The sequence below is a fragment of the Lactuca virosa genome, chromosome 5 (assembly GCF_052849685.1).
Source record: "Lactuca virosa cultivar CGN04683 chromosome 5, Lactuca_virosa_CGN04683_v6, whole genome shotgun sequence".
NCBI classification, from domain to species: Eukaryota; Viridiplantae; Streptophyta; class Magnoliopsida; order Asterales; family Asteraceae; genus Lactuca; species Lactuca virosa.
The window spans coordinates 424,931,849-424,947,464 of NC_136430.1; positions in this window are offsets into that span (position 1 = coordinate 424,931,849).

Here is a 15,616-nt window from a genome sequence, read left to right on the forward strand (position 1 = left end):
GTTTCAGGTACCTCGGATGATCGCGGGAAGGCGAAGGCGTGATCGTACAGCTCCTCATGTTTTATGATTTTGATTTCTGGGATACTCTAATATTAACTATTTTGGAAACAAGTTTTGTAATAATCAATGGTTTTGAAATGTTTTATAAAAGTTTAAATTTGGCATCATTTTTATGGATGTTACAAGTTGGTATCAGAGCCTTGGTTTGAGTGAATTGGAGGAACACTCGTGTGAATCTAGTCTCAAATCAAGGAAAAGATTTTCAAAATGATTTTTAAATGGTTTTCAAAATACTAAAAGGAGGATGCATAGTGTACGATCAGTCGGAGCCAGTAAGTAGACCCCAAAATACTGTACTGTTATTTGATTTATGTGATATGTTAGAAGAACATGCTAGTACTAGGCTAGGGATCTTCAGGAATTGCATGATAGAATTGCCTGATTATATGACGCCTGATAGCCTAGGGTTTCCCTTATATGAAATTGACATCATTACTGTAGTTGCTTAGTGTATACATCACGGCCGTACATAATTAAGATCTTATAGCCTGAGAATGTTTGGTTTGGCCTTATTTCCTGTTCTTGTTTGATGAAGGGCTTAGGGTAGGATCGGGTATTTGAAAGTGTATAGAGTCCAACGTTATGTATGGCTAGCATACACGAGTGTTGCAGGGTTGGTGGAAGTTTCATGGGTGGGTTGTGCGAGGTCAGTGGGCCAGTTATGATATAGTTAGCCCTTCTCTACGAGTGAGGATTGAGCGATCACCATGCATATGTATATTGTTAGGGTGTTGTGATGATACTTGAGGCAAATATGGGTAGGTGTGGATGGTATTATGGGCCTGTACTACTGAAAGCACAGGACCCATACGAGTAGCAAGGAAGTCACAACCCCTAGGGTTTAGTTGGGAGTTGGTTCCCTGTTATTTATGCGGATTATCTGATATCTTCCTGGTATATTTTCAGTATGGTGGTTACGAGGCGTTTTGTGACTGGATCCGAATCGGGATCAGGGCAGGGCGGTCAGGATGCCCCGACAGCGCCCGAGACTATCGGCCAGGGTGGACCAGCATTGACAGAGGATCGTGTCAGGGAGATCATCCGTGAGGAGGTGGTCGAGATTGTCCGGGGTCGGATTTCGGAGATGTTTGGGTCTATTAAGACCGCCATGATGGAGTATTTTGATGACAGATATGCAGCCCTAGCTGAGACGGCTGCCGCAACAGCTACATCGGCTGTAACAACGGCAGAGGGAGGAGCCAGTCGGGCTTTTCAGTATCGGGACTTCGACAACACGAAGCCCCCTACTTTTGATGGGACTCAGGACCCTATCAAAGCCATGAGGTGGCTATCTGACGTGGAGGGGTGTTTCTTCACGTGTTCATGTCCTACTGACCAGAAGGTCAAATATGCCCTGAACCTGCTGAGGTCTGGGGCAAAGGACTGGTGGAGATTGATGACTGGATCGTATTCTGATGATCAGAGAGCTGCAATTACTAGGGAGAAGTTCAAGGATATGTTCCGCGCTAGCTACATTCCACGGGTCGAGCGAGAGCGGCTAGCTCAAGAGTTTCTGGATTTAAGACAGGATGGTGAGACGGTGGCGGAGATCACCTGCATGTTCACGGAGAGGGCGGTCATCTTCCCGGAGTTTGCTTCTGATCAGGCTTAGATGACACGTTATCTGAGCATGCTCAAGACTGATATCCGACAGTTTGTTGCTACCCAACGATGTGATACACTGTTGGAGTTACAGGAGGCCGCTAGGCGGCGTGAGCTGGAGATTGAGTTACAGCTACGGGAGCAGAGGCAGGCCCCGGCACAGGCACAGCCGGCGCCGAAGCGGTCCAAGACCGCTGATACTAGGTCTGGAGGCCAGTCGGGCCGCACTTGTGGGAAGTGCGGGAAGGCTCATTCGGGGGTTTGCCGATCGGGGAGCGGGTGCCACAAATGTGGCAAGCAGGGCCACATTGCTAAGGATTGTAGGCAGCAAACTCCAGCTTCTGGGGTCAGATTATGTTACCATTGTGATCAGGTCAGCCATATGAAGGCCCAGTGTCCCCTACTAGCCACCAAGCTGGCGCAGGCTCCCGCACCGGCTACACTGAGGATTACTGACGCGAGTCAGGGTAGAGCAGCGCCCCGAGGGCTCAGGGACGCGCCTTCCAGCTTACAGCAGAGGAGGTCAGGGCAGCACCAGACGTGGTTGCTGGTATGTTTCTATCCCTTATCTTATTGATTATATCTGTTTTATGCTTATATGTTTGTACCTGTGATTAGGCACGTTTTTAGTGAACTCCTTACCTGCTTTTGTATTATTTGACTCGGGGTCGATTCAGTCGTTTGTCTCTCAGACATTTAGTAGGGGGTTCAATGTACCAGTAGGAGAGCTAGAGTGTCCGTTGCGAGTCTCTATCGCCAACGAACACAAAATTTCCGCGTCTTCGGTCTATCGGGGTTGCATGTTGGAGATCTTCAGGATATCTTTCCCGATAGACTTGATTCCGATTCCCATGGGGGAAGTGTGTGTGATCGTGGGTATGAACTGGCTTAGTCGCTTCGATGCCATGATCGATTGCGAGGTTCAACGAGTGGTAGTTCGAACCCCAAGTGGGGGAGAACTGATTGTCTAAAGCGAGGGCACCAGATCGGGATCAGGGTTTTGTTCGGCTGTCAGGGCTCGACAATACATTCTGCACGGGTGTGCGGGTTATCTAGCGTATGTGGTGGATACGCGGGTCAGGGATCAGGTTTCAGTATCAGAGGTTCCAGTGGTCAGGGATTTTGCTGACGTGTTCCCGGAGGAGTTACCCGGAGTGCCTCCGGAGAGGCAGGTCTAGTTTAGGATCGACCTAGTGCCAGGTGCGTCCCCTATCGCCAAGGCGCCATACCGATTGATACCACCAGAGATGCAGGAGCTGTCATCAGAACTGCAGGAACTGCTGGGCAAGCAGTTCATTTGTCCAAGCAGTTCTCCGTGGGAAGCACCGATTCTCTTCGTCAGGAAGAAGGATGGTTCACACCAGATGTGCATTGACTACCGGGAGCTGAACAAGTTGATGGTGAAGAACCGTTATCCGCTCCCAATGATAGATGATCTTTTCAATCAGTTGCAGGGAGCATCTTGGTTGTCCAAGATAGACCCGAGGTCGGGGTACCATCAGGTCAGGGTTAGGGAGGAGGATGTGGAGAAGACTATGTTCTGGATTCGTTATGGACATTAAGAGTTCGTGGTGATGCCGTTTGGACTCACCAACGCGCCAGCCGTGTTTATGGACCTAATGAATCGGGTCTGCATACTGATGCTCGATCGCTCGGTCATCTTGTTTATAGATGATATCTTGGTGTATTCCAAGAACAGGGAGCAGCACGAGGAGCATCATCGGGAGTTATTGGGAGTTTTGAGGCGAGAGCGGCTTTATGCCAAGTTCTCGAAGTGAGAGTTTTGGTTATGAGAGGTTCAGTTCCTTGGACATCTCGTTAACCAGGATGAGATTTTGGTCGATCCGGCCAAAATTGAGGCGGTTACGCAGTGGGAGGTTCCGAAATCTCCCTCAGATATCAGGAGCTTCTTGGGATTGGCAGGGTACTACCGGAGATTCATTCAGGATTTCTCCAAGATTGCACTACCACTCACTCGTCTGACGAGGAAGGGGTGGATTTCCGATGGGGCCTTGAGCAGCAGAGGGCCTTTGAGACCCTCCGACAACGACTTTGCGAGGCTCCAGTCTCGACTCTCCCAGAGGGAGTTGAGGATTTTGTGGTGTTCTGTGATGCATCCATCATGGGTCTGGGAGTGGTCCTCATGCAGAGAGGACGGGTGATAGCCTACGAGTATCGGCAGCTGAAGCCAGATGAGACGAGATACCCTACTCATGATCTAAAGTTTGGAGCGGTGGTATACGCTTTCAAGATTTGGAGACATTACCTCTATGGGGTCCGTTGTACCATATACACGAACCACAAGAGCTTGAGACACACCATGGATCAGCCGAACCTGAACATGAGACAACACATGTGGCTGGATGTAGTCAAGGACTACGACTGTGAGATCATTTACCACCCAGGTAAAGCGAACGTGGTTGCGAACGCTCTGAGTCGCAAGTCAGCTGGATCTTCTACCCCAGTGACATGTATGAGGATATCAGTGGATTCTCCACTTGTGAGCTTGATCAGGGAAGATCAGGCAGAGGGTATGCGTCAGGAGAAATGGAAGCATGAAAGGATCAGGGGTGAGAACACCCGGTTTGTGCAGGTTAGCCGGGGATTATTGACCCGTTGCGGTCGGGTCTGGGTTCCGATGTCTGGTGGGGTCAGACAGATACTGGAGGAGGCTCATAAGTCTCGCTTCTCTATTCACCCGGGGGACACCAAGATGTACTGGGATTTGTGATTGAGTTATTGGTGGTCGTGCATGAAGCGAGAGATCGCTTGGTACGTTGAGAGGTGCTTGACTTGTAGGATGGTCAAGGCCGAGCACCAGAGGCCGCATGACAAGCTACAACCTCTAGAGATTCCCATGTGGAAATGGGAGCAGATCACAATGGACTTCATCACCAAATTTCCTAGAACGGCAAAGGGGTTCGACGCTATATGGGTCATCGTGGATCAATTGACCAAGAGTTCTCATTTTCTGCCCATTCGGGAGAGCTCATCGGCCGAGAAACTGGTCGATGTGTATATACGCGAGATTGTCGCTCGCCAAGGGGTTCCGGTATCTGTCGTGTCAGACCATGATGTTCGGTTCACCTCCCGTTTCTGGTAGAAGTTCCACGAGGAGTTGGGCACGCGGCTGCACTTCAGTACATCCTATCATCCACAGACAGACGTTCAGAGTGAGCGAACCATACAGACTCTCGAGGATATACTGAGAGCCTGCGTTATTGATTTCGGTGGGAGCTGGGACTCCTACCTACCCCTTGCAAAGTTCTCCTACAACAATGGCTTTCACTCCAGCATTGGTGCTCCACCTTAATAGCTGTTGTATGGACGGAGATGTCGCACCCCAGTCTGTTGGGGCGAGGTTGGTCACAGGGTGATGGGACAGACCGAGGTGGTCCTGCAGACTACCGAGATGATTCATCAGATCAGACAGTGGTTGCAGACCGCACAGAGTCGGCATAAGAGTTATGCCGACCGGCGCCGATCTGAGTTGGAGTTTCAGGTCGGTGACATGGTACTCCTGAAGGTCTCACCAAGGTCGGCCCTTTGGATTGTGATCCTGTTTTATTACTGTTATGATCTGTTAGATCAGTATCCTGGTAGATAGGATGTTTCTATGTGGTTATGATCTGTTAGATCGGTATCCTAGTAGATAGGATATTGCTATGCTTAGTGATCTGTAGATCGGTTTGACTATTTGTAGACTGTTATGTGAGTATCTGATATATGTGCATGTGATTGATTGATGGCTGAGGCTTTACTACTTTGTGCGTAAGCCAACAGGCCGGGGCATTCCAACCCAATGGTTGAGGGCCGAGAGTATTCCATCCCGAGGATGATTGGACTCGTAGTATGTTGGCATTCCAACCCGATGGTTGAGGGTCGGGGTATTCCAACCCGATGGTTGATTTGACCCATAATATGTTGGCATTCCAACCCGATGGTTGATGGCCGGGGTATTCCATCCCGATGGATGATTGGACCCATAATATATTGGCATTCGAACCCGATGGTTGAGGGCCTGGGTTATTCCATCCCGATGGATGATTGGACCCGTAGTATGCTATTTGTGATTTTGTGTATATTGTTGTGTGTATGGGTATTTTGGGGGAACTCACTAAGCTTCGGGCTTACAGTTTCAGTTTTGGTTTCAGGTACCTCGGATGATCGCGGGAAGGCAAAGGCGTAATCGTACAACTCCTCATGTTTTATGATTTTAATTTCTGGGATTCTCTGATATTATACTATTTTGGAAACAAGTTTTGTAATAATCATTGGTTTTGAAATGTTTTAAAAAAGTTTAAATTTGGCATCATTTTTATGGATGTTACAGATTAGCATCGACAGAGATGAAGAAGCTTGTGATGCAACTTCAGGAGTTGTTGGACAACGGTTTCATTAGACCTAGTTCATCACCATGGGGAGCTCCGGTGTTATTCGTAAAGAAGAAGGATGGAAGCATGAGGATGTGCAGAGACTATAGAGAGCTGAACAAGTATCCATTGTCAAGGATTGATGACATGTTCGATCAGCTGCAAGGTTCAAGCTATTTTCTCAAAGATCGATCTTAGATCAGGATATCATCAGCTGGAGGTGAGAGAGCAGGATATTGAGAAGACCGCATTCAGAACAAGATACAGACACTATGAGTTCTTGGTTATGTCGTTTGGACTAACCAATTCTCCAGCAACATTCATGGATTTGATGAACAAGGTTTGTAAACCATTCCTCAATAAATCTGTGATAGTGTTCATAGATGACTTTCTGATTTCCTCAAAGAGCCAACAGGAGCATGACAAGCATCTACGAGAAGTGTTAGAAGTTTTGAAGAAGGAGAAGCTGTACGCAAAGTTCTGCAAATGTGATTTTTGGATTTCAGAAGTCCAATTCTTGGGTCATGTGGTTAACCAGGAAGGGATAATGGTTGACCCAGCAAAGATTGAAGCTATGATGAAATGGGAACGACCAAAAAGTCCCACGGAGATTCGAAGCTTTCTGGGATTAGCTGGATATTACCAAAGGTTTATCCAAGGCTTTTCTTCGATAGTTGCTCCATTGACAGCTTTGACCCATAAAGGAGCTAGATATACATGGAGTGAGAAACATGAAGAAGCATTCGATAAGTTAAAGAAGAAGTTGTGTGAAGCATCGATTCTTTCTTTACCTGATGAAGTTGAAGACTTTGCAGTCTATAGTGATGCATCTGGAGTTGGTTTAGGTTGTGTTCTGACCCAGAGAGATAAAGTGATAGCTTATGCATCTCGACAACTGAAAGAGCACGAAAAGAACTACCCCACTCATGATCTGGAGTTGGCAGCATTAGTATTCGCATTAAAGATATGTAGGCATTATCTTTATGGCACGAAGTGCAAACTTTTCACTGATCATAAGAGTATCCAGTATCTCTTTGATCAAAAGGAATTGAACATGAGACAACGACGTTGGCTGGAGTTGCTCAAGGATTATGATTGTGAGATACTTTACCACCCTGGTAAAGAAAATTTTGTAGCGGATGCTCTAAGTCGAAAAGTAAACCTTGAAAGAAAAAGGCCAAGAGCGTTAAGAATAGAATTTGTCTCAACGATTGTGGAAAGCATTAAGAAAGCTCAAGAAGAAGCTTTAGAGAAGAATGACTGAAAGGAATAACGTTTAGGAAAAACGTTGGTGTTCGGTACAAATGGTCAAGGGTTGAAGGTATTCCAAGGTAGGATTTGGGTACCTAAGATGGGTGGAATAAGGGATCTTCTGATGGAAGAGGCTTACAAGACCATGTACTCGATTCATCCCGACAACACTAAAATGTATAGGGATCTGAAGCCCTACTACTGGTGGTCGACGATGAAGCTCAATGTTGCAAAGTATGTAGCAGAATGTGTAACATGTGCAAGAGTTAAGGCACAACATCAGAAACTGTATGGGAGTTTAGATCCCTTACCCGTACCCATGGGTAAATGGGAAGACATCACCATGGATTTTGTGACTAAACTGCCCAGGACGAAGAACGGTAACGACATGATTTGGGTGGTCGTGGATCGGTTCACAAAGAGTGCACACTTTATAGTAGCCAATGAATACCACATTATGTCCCAAACCCTAGCCTCCTTACCAGCCTCTCAAACTCAGAAACCCTAGAAAGCCTACCATTCCTCATCTTTGTGTGATTTTGTTCTTGTGAAGCTCATTGTGGTGGTTTGAAGCTTGGAGGGAGAAAGAGGAAGTTGGTGAAGAAGAACTTGAGTAGCTTGAGCTAAAGGATCTGAGATATCATCACCCCTTAGCACCCATTTGAGGTAAAAAGCTCACAACTTGCCTCATCTATGCTTAGATCTATGATAATGGTGTTTTGGACCTTTTTGGTCCCAAGAATGGATTTTTATGGTCCAAATCCGTTTCTAGGCTTAGGGTTGCCACCCTTAGTGCTATATGAGTCCCAAGAACAGAAAAGTTTCCATCTTGAAGGTCTTTTGTGGCCATGCATGAGTTTTAGTCATTTCCATGGAAGTTAGTTGCCATATTTCAAGTTTGGGTCCATTTGGTGGGTTGCAAGCCACCAAGTAATCGACTTTATTGGTTAAGACACTTTATTGGACTCAGATATGTGTTTGGATTTATGTCTTAACAGGGTAGTACGCTGGGCGTACAAGCTCGTACGCGCAGCGTACAAGCCATGCAAGTTGTACGCTTAGCGTACAGAGGAGTACGCCCCGCGTACTCACTGGATATGGGTTTTCATCATTTGGGCCTCGTTTTGGGCCGATCTTTGGACTTTTTAGCTATTGGGCCTTAGTGGGCCATCAAAAGTCAGTTATTGGGCTAAGGGCATGTTTGGGCTTAAGGGAAGGCCCATTTGAGAAGTTGGGCCCACTTTAGAAAATTGGGCCATTAGTGGGCTTGGAAAGGCTATATAGAATTTGACCATGGATGTTATGGAATTGGGCCTAGATTATGGTCCAAATTAGATCAGGGGTAAAATGGTCATTTTACCCTAAGAAGGATGATTAGTTTTTGACTAAGTATTGTTGTGGTATTGATAGCTTGGGGAGTCGTTGGAGCAGCCGTTAGAGATTCCTTACCGTGAGATTCTGCATTCAACTTTACGAGGTGAGTTTCCTCCTGTAGGAGCGGGTCGAAGGCACAAATGTCGACCCGTTTATGTATGTTAGTATGTTCCGGACTAAGGTCCGATGCCGGTCAGTACCCGATGTAGATTTATATGTTTCCGGATTCCGATCCGATGTCGGGCGGTGCCCGAGGAATGTTTGTATGCTTGATGTCTTTGTGATTCTTGCATGTGTCTGTATTGTATGTTTCCGGATTACAGTCCGATGTCGGGCAATGCCCGAGGAATGTTTGTATGCTTCCGGATTTCAGTCCGATGTCGGGCGGGGCCCGAGGAATGTTTATATGTTTATGGTTACGTGATTATTTATATGTATTTGTTGATATGTTTATATGTATACCGAGCTTTGCTCGATGTCGGACGGGGCCCGATGCCGGACCCTGGCCGATGCCGGGCGGGGCCCATAACATGTTATTATGTGATTATGTGTATGGTATGTGGTAGTTTAGGGAGACTCACTAAGCTTCGTGCTTATAGTTTTCAATTTTGGTTTCAGATACTTCCGGTAACAAGGGGAAGAGCTCGGGATGACTGCATTGCACACACCACGAATCCACGATGTTTCCGCCTGGGATGTTTTACTCTGATATAGTGACATGTGTTTTTGATATGATGTTTTGAGATACTATGACTTACATTTTTGGATGAGATGATTTGATAACTATGGTTTATTTAATGATTTAAAAACAAAAATTTTGGTCATGATTTTTGGGGTGTTTCAGAATTGTTGGGGCCTTAATTGCAATGTCAGTTTGGGTTTGAATGGAGCAGACCTAGATGAGTTAGTTGATTTCGAGGTCTTAAGGGCCTTACTTGAGGTAGTGCCCGTTGAATCGTGGGACTCAAGAAGGAAGTGATTAGGATGATCAGCTCAAGGATTGCACCCGAAGGCTGAATAATTGGCAGATGGATTGGGATGTCACTATCTTTGACGAGGGTTGTGTATTTCCAGCTTTTCGCATTCGGAGAAAGGAGAGAGGAGACATGAGATTATCAGAATCAGGGTGTAGACCCAACATGAGACTTGATAATTGCGGTTTTCTTTGGCGACACGTATGGCAGTGTGGATTGCACAAGAGAATACTTGGGGTATGGTTGCCTTGAGATGAGGTAAAGGGTCTACTTTCTTCGAATATAGTTAGGTCAAGTGTTGGTCGATTGTTTCAGGAGTTGGGAAGGTGAACCAGGAAAGTGAATATATTTAGGTTAGGTGCTGGTTGATTATAAGAATGATGTCTCATGTATTTATAAATGATTCACGCGGTAAAATAATGGGTGAGGATTTATAGGTAAGGTGTGTGATAGTCCATTGTTTCTAGATAGAGAATCGGTGTTATGAATGGAATGTCAGAATTATTGCTTGTACATCTGTATGGGATTCTTGATGTTAGAGGCGGATATGATTGGGAAGTTTCCGAGGTCTCCATCTAATATTCAAAATCTCTTTGAGTCTGCTTGGTCTTTATCTGGAAGATCATCTTGCGTTGTGTTATACATTCCATGGGTCAATGATGTTATGTATCTGGTTGAGCCGATTTAAGTTTTGGTCGGTTTGCAATATCACTTGGTGGTAGTTTGAACCCTAAGTGGGGGAGAACTAGGTATTCTGCTTCAAAGATCCTCGATCTGTTCGGACAGTTGGTTTCGAAATAATGGGTCACAAGAATCTACGGTTCGGGTATGCGAGACATTGGTCCAAGATTTGGTTAACTCGGGGGTGCAGAGCAAGTTACCATCCGAGGTATGTGCTCAAGAATGTACGAGTTGTCTTCGCAGAAGGAAGCTGTTGGACAAGGAAATCGATGTATCCAGTGATTCCGTTCGGGATGTCGATGAATACATCAAAAGGTGTTTGAGTCGCTCAGGTTGAGTATCGATTGTTGAGGGAGTTGTTAGCCGTTATGTAGACTGCTATCGATAGTTTAGGCTAGACAGTTGTTGATTGGTGAATCAACTTCCGAGTTGGGTACATTTAATTCCACATGGGTTTTGTTCAGTAGTGTATGGGATCAGTGGAGTAGTTTTCAATGCATCCTTGATCGTCAGCCATTTCGTTCATCGTCACTGGCTGAGGTTCTTCGAAAGTTTCGAACTGTATAAGTGGAAGTTCAATGGATATGTCAACCTATCGACAAAATTTGTACATTGTACCTTTTGGTTTCTGGGTGTGGGTACCCTAAGATGTTGGTTATGGAAGTATGTTTCATAAAGGGCTCGGGTTTGGCAGCTGTCCTTGGTTAGTGGGAGTTCGGACGTCGGAGCGGTATTGTTTATTTTGTTTCGAGTGTGGCTTTGGATCTACGTAGTATCCAAAACTTTTGGCATGTCGTGTCGACAGGGTTGGTATTTGAATTGATCTGACCAAGGTTCAGTCAACATTATTATGAGTGATTCTAGAATCTCCCTGCGATTGAGAGTTTCTATGAGCTAGTGGTGGTTTTATCGTAGGACCGTTTAAATTCTGTCAAAGGTCTGAAATCTTGTTCAAGTTGTTTAATCAAGTATTGTTACTAGTGAGTTCGTGCGCTTCAGTCGGTTTGACCTGGGGATAAAAGCGATGAGGTTATCAGGTTGCAAGGTCCTTCACTCTTCAAATTGAGTCGTACAACAGAAGGAATACAGTGGATCAAGGCGGCTTGTATGTCCTCTTTGTTGTTATGTGAATCGTGGTAGTAGATTTAAGGCGGGTAGGGTGTTCACTTTGTGGGTTATTTTTGGTAATATTAATGGTTGCTTTTGTGCTAGAGATGGAATTTGTATTGAAGGTTATGCTCGTGCCATAATAGTTATATGAAGAATATGGATGAATATTAGCACATACAGGCACGCCACTCAGTCCAAAAATAAATCACTTGTAGAATTATGGAAATGTAATAGAATGACTCAAGGGGCATATGATGAGCTGGTGTTAAGAACCTGAGAACCATTACCATATGTAGCTTGGTGACTCAGTATATTTTTTTTAGAAGCAAGATTCAAGATGAGCAATTTCCAGGACAAAATTATTATAAGTGGGGGAGAGTTGTAAGGACTCGTTTCATTTTTTCTAGACAAGAATAATTTTAAATAATTAATTATTCCGATTAAGTAACTTTGAGATTTTAAGAATTATTAAATATATAGAAATATGGGTTTAATAGCATTTCATCAAAAGAAAAAAAAAAGAATTTTAATGAAATTAATTGGTTTTAAAACCTAATAAATAATATTAATAAATAACTAATTCAAAAAAAAACTTATGGCCTTGAATGTTAGTGTTATGAGTCCAGGGGCTATAAGGGGTCAATTCATTAACTTTAAATGTTAGGATTCTGATAGGAGGGACCATAAGTGCCAAATTCGTAAAATTAAACATAGGGTTCGATCTGTGTGTGCGTATGTTTCATTCAGCTGCATCCTGCTTCTTCTTTCACGTCGTGCCACCCAAATGGAGTCCCTGGGATTGTTGCCTTCGTTTTGTGGAATAGAGCGAGAGAGGAAGGAGGGATAGCCAAGATTTCCAAGTGAAAGGAAGGTCGAGAGAGGTAGGGAGAGTCTCCATCACCACCATCGGAGTTTCCATCGTCGGAGCTTCCAGTCGCCGGATTCTGCATTCGTTCGCCATTGTTGTGTCGTCGGAGTTAAGGGAGAAGCAAGAGTGTTGTGATTTTGTTGCTAGAGAATTTTAATGGGTACATCTCTTCACTTTCCATAGCATTCTTCTTCTTTTTCTTAGAATAAATCATGATATATGTCAAAACCACCACAAACCACCACCGTCGGAGGTGGTAGCAATCGTCGGAAAACAACCCACCTCCACCTCGTGTTCATAAGGTGGTGGTGAGGTCCTTGATGCTTCAAGATTTCATGGCTAGATATGCTCATTTCAAGCTCTTGTTTTTTTTTTCTCTTTGAATTTGCTTTTGGTGTGAGGGTTTGGAACACCCAACCATGAAAGCTTATGTGAACTTCAATTTCCAGCAAATGTCTTGATTCATTAAGTGTTTAATGGTGTTTGGTTGAAGGCTAAACCCTCAAACCTCTTCTTATGAGCTTAATGTGAAGAAGAGTGATGTTTTTGAGTCTATTTGTCCAAGTTCTTAATCCATTGAGTCATTTAATATTTGGTATTGAAAATAGTAGGTTTGAGATCAATTTTAGCTGTTTTGGTTGTTTTCGGACTTAACCATTAAAGACTTAATGAGTTAAGTGGAATGTAAGCTCAAACTCAATTATTTGGTAAAATTATGAAATTGTCTCCGATCTTTGAAAAATCATATAAAATCATTGGGTGATTCAAATTGTGCAAGAAATATATTTTTGGAAAGGTATGAATGTCTAGTTTCACCCATATCAATGGCATAACCTAATTTTAAGGTTAATTGTACAGTTTTCACTTTGAACACACGTTGGTCCAGAAATTTCACTGATCACTTTGGTCGTTTTTTAAATATCATAACTAAATCTAGAAGCTCCATTTTTAATGAGGTTTTTTCCTATATGTTAATATTTATGTGTAGTTTCAGTGATAAATTAGGCTTTGTCGGATAACATTCCAAAGTTAATGGAATTGGAATTTCTTGAAGGTTGTTCCAAAAAAGTGTTGTTTTCATTAGGCATTTTATAAAATACGTAGATAATTCTAGAAAAATCTAAATTGCATAAACTCTGTGACATCCCCATTTTCACGGCTAGAAAAAACCGATTTGTTTATGCTTTGTTTAAAATCAGAGTAATCGTTTACAGAAAACAGTTGCGGAATTTGTTCCCAAAACAAAATGTGATAAGAACTTATCAAAGCATTTCTTTAAAGAAATGTATTTTCATTAAATAACAAAATCTCGGGATGTCATGTTCCGATACAGACCAAAAGCATAAACAGTATAAAGTAGACCTTACAACAGTTATTTATAACTACTGATCTATAATCCAAAATCTCTCGTCAAGTCCACCAACTTATACTCTTGTGCCATTACCTGTAATGCAAAGAAAACTGAGTGGGTCAGGCTTGGGAGCCAGGTGAGCGTATAGGGTTTTCAACCCATAATAATATAATTATTATATTTAATCATCAAACAATCAACCCAATTACCCATCCCCATTATCTTCTTTATTTCTTAAGGTTTTACCCTAAGAATCAACTATCCTTCATTCATTCATTCCTAAGGATTGACCTAAGGAATTGGCACAAAATCCATTGCTACATAAGGCGCATCTGCCAACTTTATCCTCTAAGTGCCTCTGCCAGGATTACGACATTCACTATTAGGCGGCACTGCCTGGATTACGACATACACTATTAGGCGCCACTGCCTGGATTACGACATACACTATTAGGCGCCACTGCCTGGATTACGACATACACTATTAGACGCATCTGCCAACATTATCCTTTAAGCGCATCTGCCAGGATTACGACATTCACTATTTGGCGCATCTGCCGACCTTATCCTATAAGCGCATCTGCTGGTATTATGACATTCTCTATTTGGCGCATCTGCCGACCTTATCCTATAAGCGCATCTGCCAGGATTATGACATTTACTATTAAGCGCATCTGCTAAGATTATCTATAACATCTTTCATACCACATCACTTATCTACCCATGTTTTACCCGACATATTCGTAGATATAAATTACATATATGGTTTAATTCATTTAAAAACCTGTATAAAACATTCATTCCAACAACCATCTCAAGTATACAAACAACGTATAAACACATAGCACGTATTTCATAGCAAATACTTCATATCTATGCGGTAGAAGAAAGTAACTACACACTCACACATATAAACAACAATATACTTAATACGTTCAAACAATACTTGTATTATTATCGTGTTTATGAAAGGGACTATACACTCACCTGATTAGACGATGCTCAGACAGTACACTACGACTCTTTGAGTAGTAATTCTCCGGTGAAACCGGGAGATCTTCACACACCGGGCTTCTCGCAGGCAGAGCTTCGGCTCGGAAACTCTTTTCTTCTCGGGATCTTCGGGCTTCGGGACTTGCTTTGTGTCTTGGGATGATACCGGGGCTTCGAGGGTTAAAATAGGGCTTAGAGAGAGTATCGGGAGTGGGAGAGAAGAGATTGAGCAACCAAACTCGGCTGCCCCTTGAATTCTATTTATAGGGCCATTTTCTGGATTCACGTCATGAATCTCAAATATTCACGTCGTGAGTTCAATAGTCATCAGGTGCGTCATCGCAACTTGCGTCTGTCAAGCTCCAGAAGTCATAAATACTGAGTTCACGTCGTGAACACTGTATTCACGTCGTGAACTCTGACAGTTTTGGGGTTTCGTGCCCCGAACTTCAGAAATTCATAACTTTCGCATACAAACTCCGTTTTCGACGTTCTTTATATCCACGCGTAGGTGAGATTATGCTCTACAACTCTCGTTTAGACTTCGTCGGCTAATTTTGAATTTATTTTTATTATATTTTTATTATATTATTTTTAGTAGGCCGAGACAGGAAAACTCCGTTAGAAATCCATAACTTCTTCGTCTGACGTCCGTTTTCGTCTGTCTTTTTACCGTTGGACTACTATCGATGAGATCTTCGATTCTCATTTAGATTGTTTCGGCTAAATATCGCTCGATCTCATATTCGAACTTCGGGTTGTACACTGCTAAGCCGAAACTTCGAAAAATCATAACTTCCTCATACGAAGTCAGATTTGGGCGTTCTTTTCATGCACGCTCTCGGTTTAACGTATTATACGACTTTCATTTAGATCGATAAGGCCAAATATCGCTCTAACGTAAATTCACTATTTACGTCGCGCTGTGTCGTGCCGATTCTGTCGTGAAACTTCGACAGGTCATAACTTCTTCGTTATA